This window comes from Cygnus olor, chromosome 3 (assembly GCF_009769625.2).
Source record: "Cygnus olor isolate bCygOlo1 chromosome 3, bCygOlo1.pri.v2, whole genome shotgun sequence".
Lineage (NCBI taxonomy): Eukaryota > Metazoa > Chordata > Aves > Anseriformes > Anatidae > Cygnus > Cygnus olor.
In genome coordinates, this window is record NC_049171.1 from 41538037 (window position 1) to 41543586 (window position 5550).

At 37.4% G+C, this 5550-nt stretch overlaps 1 long non-coding RNA gene across 1 annotated transcript; it reads right to left on the minus strand.

The window, feature by feature from the left end:
• Window positions 1-465: 465 nt before the first annotated feature.
• On the minus strand, window positions 466-2382 carry LOC121068391. Its single transcript, XR_005818846.1, has 2 exons — window positions 1528-2382; window positions 466-684 (listed from the first exon to the last, which is right to left on the minus strand). It is a non-coding gene; the product is annotated as an uncharacterized LOC121068391 (long non-coding RNA).
• Between the last annotated feature and the right edge of the window lie 3168 nt (window positions 2383-5550).

Here is a 5550-nt window from a genome sequence, read left to right on the forward strand (position 1 = left end):
TTTTTTTCTGAATTGAAAGACATTTTGAAGGTGATAGAAAACAAGTCTCTCTTTTTTTTTTTTTTTTTTTTTCAACTGGTGTAAAATATGTAAATTAAAAACAAAACAGCAGAAATATTGACATTCAAATGTTGCTCTCTACAACTACCTGAGAGGAAGTTGTGGGGAGCTGGAGGTCAGCTCTCTTACAGATAACCAGTGACAGAACTAGAGGGAATGGCCTCAAGTTGTACGAAGGGAGGTTTAGTTCGAAATTAGAGACATTCTTCTCAAAACGAGTAGTCAGGCATTGGAACGGGTTGTCCAGGGGAAGTGGTGGAGTAACTGTCCCTGGGGCGTTCAAGGAAAGGTTGGACCTGGTACTTTAGAGACATGGTTTAGTGGGTGTCATTGGGTAGTAGGGTGATGGTTGGACCAGATGATTCTTGAAGGTCTTTTCAACCTTATGATTCTATTATGATTGTATGATTCTATGATTCTAACTAGAGAAAAAAAAAAAAAAAGTGAAATAAAACAGGAAGGTCCTTTTTAAAGATATGAATATTAGCATGTTGTACCTCACTATGCAAATACATCTGAAAAGTATAAGTATCTAGGGTGAGGCTTGGACTCAGAAGTTCTTGCTATTCTTCCTTCTGCTCTGACTTCTCTGTGACACACAGCAAGCCTCTTCCTGCTCCCTGCCTGCAAAATAGAGACAACAATATTTAGAGAGGAAATCAGCAACAGCACTTAAGCTGCTGATCTCACCCTAAGAAAGGATGCCTAGGCTGCTAGTGATTGTAACTGTGGGAACATATTTCTGGTACTTGCACCACTGTGGTGAAAAATTAAACTCATCTCCTGTGCTTAGAATTTCTGTGCATGTCCCTTTTGCAAGGGGTTGTACTGGGTCTGGCTGGGATGGAGTTAACCTTCCCTGCAGTAGCCCATACAGTGTTGTGCTTTGCACAACGTAGAATGTTTTGTCTATTGCTGAGTGGTGCTGGCACAGCACCAAGACTCCCACCAAATCCCCCAAAGCCAGTAGGCTTTGGGTGGGCAAGAAGTAGGGAGGAGACATCACCAGGACAGCTGACCTAAACTGACCAAAGGAAAATTCCATACCATATGATGTCACACTCAGCAATAAAAGGTGGGAAAGGGGAAGGAGAGGGGGGGCTTTTGTTATGGATACATCCATCCTCCCAAACAACTGATGTGTGTATTGAGGCCCTGCTTGCCAGGATGTTGCCAAACATCACAAATTGATGGGAAGTAGAGATTTTTTTTTTCTCTCTCTCTTTTTTTTTTTTTTTTTCCCTCTTCCTTTCTCCTTTAATTAAATTATTATTATTTATTTATTTATTTATTTATTTATTTTTTCCAGCATACTTTCTTCTCCTGTTCTTCTTCTGGGGAAGGGGACTGAGAGAGCAGTTGTGGTGGAGTTTTGCTGCTCAGCTGGGTAAAACCACCACAGAGGTTTTAACAGCTGAGTCCTAGCTATGTTCATTCTCTGTTTATTGCTGTCCAAAATGCACCTACAGGTGGATATGGACTTCTTTTCCTTTCTGAAGATGCTGTATGAAGGAAGGAGATCATGGGCTGTCATCACGATCCTTTGGTTGGAGTGTGGCATCTGGACGGGCTCTTGGCTGTTCCCTTTTGTATATGTGCACACATGCAATCTAGTTCTTCACTTTTTTACAGTTTATGTAGTCATTTCCACCTGGATAAAACAAAAGCAGAGTGGGCATGAATTGCTGAATGACTCTATGGGAAGCAAGGCAAAGGCAAAGTCAAGCTACAAATTAGGAAGTGTTTTGTGGTGACAGTGGTAAAGCTATGACTGTCTTCTTTTCAGGACATGGTTTTTGAGCTTTTGCATTTCCACAAACTTGCTGACTGCACAGTACTGCTGCCATTTTTGTTCTAGCTGGAACACCCCAGGAGGAAAAAAATCTTACTCCAGGGTATATGCAAGAGACCTTACTATTGTTTTTCTTTGTAGGTTTTAATAAAGCTAATCTAAAGCAAAAAATAAAGTGGCCTGTCTCTGTGGATCATCTCCATTATTTCATTTACTAAACTGTAGAAAATATTTTAAAGAAAATAAAATCTTTATAAAAGACAACAATGAAAAATATTAGCCTTTTAAATGTCTAATTACTAGCTGCTGTCCAAGATCTTTTACATCACATTTTGAAGTACTGTCTCCTACAAATGCTGCAAAGAATCAAGGAAAAAGTAAAAACAAATGAGACACACAGATAGGTTTGAAAATTAATCAAGAAGAAAATGACAGCATTCTTGATGACTAAGATAATTATCAGGGGTGAAACGAAACATGACAAGACAGAATAAGCTATATCAGACTTAGTGGCACAGTACATTGCTTAGCTAAGCAAAGACCCTTTTAATGGAACAGAAACATTAGCGACATTTTTATTTTTTTTTTTTAATAATAATGGAGAACAGAGTGTTCTCAGTAATTAATATCATAGATGCCAGTTGCTTCATTCTTCAAATACTCTTCAAAAATAATCTTTTCAGGCAATTAAAAACAGTAAGTACAGCGATAAAGTACAAGAGCTTGTTATTTTGAAATAAATAATAAATAAATGGGAGTGTGATAACACTGGGTTGCCCACCACAGGTTCCACTGGTGTTCTAAAATAGTTTCAATGAACTGAATGTGAACAAGTAACTGGTAGTAGAGAAAGCTTCCAGGTTCAAAATTCAATATATTCATATTTAATTTTGATTTTTTTTTTTCCCTCAAAATACTTCTTCAGCTGTTTTACCCTGCATCTATAAGTTACTTTGGAAAAGTTACTGCATCTTATAAGTACTTTGTTAAAAGTCTCCATATTTTTCCACCTCCTCAATTCCCATCTAGCCACCTGTGGGTGTCCCTTAAAAGCCATTGTCTTCTGCCTAACTCTGTAAGCTTCTGCACACACAAAGATGCTGAAGCTGGATCCCACCCAGCAATTAATGAGTTGCTGAAGTCTTTGTTCAAGCTAAAATTCCTGAGAGTTTAACACCCTGACAAGAGAAAAAGCTTTTCTTACTGCAAGAGCACAATCCTTTAGTTTCAGGTTATGCCAGATTAAAAACAACAAACAAACAAACAAAGCAAAACAAAAATAAACAAACAAACAAATGAAATACATGACAGATTACATAGCAGAACAGACCTGGATGTATACATCATCACCAGACAATGCCGTATCTGTCTCATCTCACCTCTAATATTAAAACATTCATAAATGAAGGAACAGCTGCCAAAGGAACACTGAGAGAGACATGATTAGTGCCAGAGTAGCCTATAGACTATCATGAGAACAGTCATATTAAACATAAAAATGCTCAAGATCATGTAATTATTTCTTTTCTTTCACTCAAAATATTCTGGTAGTGGGGATGACCTTGAAGGTTGTAGATTAACTTATATTTATGCCTTGAACACCACATAGGAGATTTAAGTTTCCTACAGCCTTGGTGGGTAACCCAACAGGCTACTAATATTCCCTCTATCTTAAGATTTTTATTTTGCGCTTTGGTCCTTTCTAAAGAAAATATAGCAAAACACGTGTCTTGCCATAACAGAGGAACTTTCCACAGGACCTTAATTCCACATCAATGTTTAAAGTTCAAGAAAGGAAGATGCATATTATTTCAGAAATGCTTACTCACCTCTGGCTACCTTTACCAGGTGTCTCCAAGATCTTCCTCTGCACATCAATCATAATTAGCTCAAATACTGTCTTGTGTCATTTAGTTTCTAAAATTCTCTTCTCAGATATCTAAATCTGATCAACTAATCTAAAGGTTATTGAAGATTATATTAGGCATGAAGTATTACTGTGGCTAAATACATTTGATGATCTGACTCCGAAATCAGAAGCTCAAAGAAAACACCCCCCCCCTGCCCCACCCCACACCAAAAACTCTCACTTAAGCCTAAGAAAACAGGTTGAAAGGACCCTCTTGGAACTTACCTGGGTGGGATTCACAATACAATGTGAATACCTCTGGATGTTTTACTCATGCAGTGCTGAAGGAAATTAATCTTCACTCCAAATGCTGCAACTGGTCATCATGGAGTCTATTTGCTTGGCCCTGGTTATAACAGCTCTGTAGTTCAAAGTATTTTCATTGCAGAGAAATCTTCACTAAATGCACTAGAAGTTATTCCTTATCTATTAAAATATAATGGTAGTGTCAGATAACATACCTCTTTACTTCTGTTCATCTAGCAGAGTTCACAAGAGAAAGAGGTGTGATACAGTTTGACATAGAAGTAAACCACTCCATTTAAATAGTCTATTTTTCTTCACTGTAAAAGGCTTGATTAGATGGATATCTAACTCACTCCATAATAACACTGTAGCTGTGAGGCTCCTTGCCAGACAGGTGGAGTCCCAATTTCTTGGAATTGCAGAGTAGTTCAGTGGGAGATATACTAAACCAATTCTGCTTTGAAAATCCAACCTATTGGTTTACCGTTAAAACAAGTTAAATATCAAATACATTTTGTCTCCAAACAAATGACTAACAAGAAAAAAAAATACATTAAGAAAAAGATTTAAGATGGCAAAACCAACTTGCTTTCAAAGAATGATTCAGGTATGTAACAGAAAACAAAAAGAAAACAGGAATTATAAACACAACTACAATATTTACAGTGTACTTTATCTTCAGTTCATTGTGTAAGAGAGGCTTAATAGGAACTGTAAGAAAATGCAGTACATTATACTGAAATTAGCTTTCTCCATAATGGTTGGGTCTTGTAGAAACATACCAGCTGCTGAGGCTGGCAGACTTTTTTACAGTCCTTGCTTGCGATTCAGAATAGTTTGGTTTTGGAAAAAATCAAGAGTATGACAGTTTGTCTACAAATATGTCACTATCTGTTTACTTCAATGTGTGTCAATTGGATTACTTCATTAATCAGGGGGAAGGAGCTGAATAATCCATTGCAGATTCCCTGCTGTCTGGTTCTGCCTCTACAGCCTGGAAAGGACCCCTCCTGCTACCAAGGAAATCAGGGAGCATAAACCCAAATACCATGCACTTGACTTGGTATGGATAAAACAGGTAATTAATCAATGAAAAGGGCTTCTAGGAGACAGCAGTTAGGGTAACTTGTATACATCAAGTTACCCATTTTCTGCACAATATTTTGTGTAGGTGTCAGAGGGAATCTCATAGTTCACCAATTACTAGAAAACTTTCAGAGTCCAAATGTTTCAGTGATGAAGGTTGGATGTTTTAAAGTCTCTTTTTCCCTCTGCAAACAACTGATGCTTGCATTAAGCTAAGATCAAATGAAAAACATATTCAGCATTTCAGGGATACCCAGAAGCAAAATAACAGTATCAGGAGCTAAGCTTTCTTATGATTCCTTTGCCTATGTCAACTTATATTATCTTGTGCAATGTATCATCCTTCCCAGTGTACTTATTATTATAATGAGAGAAGACTGTTAATGTGGAAAGGCACAAGACTATTCCATTCATATGCAAAATAAATTGCATGAAACCACACCTCTGACCTGAACTT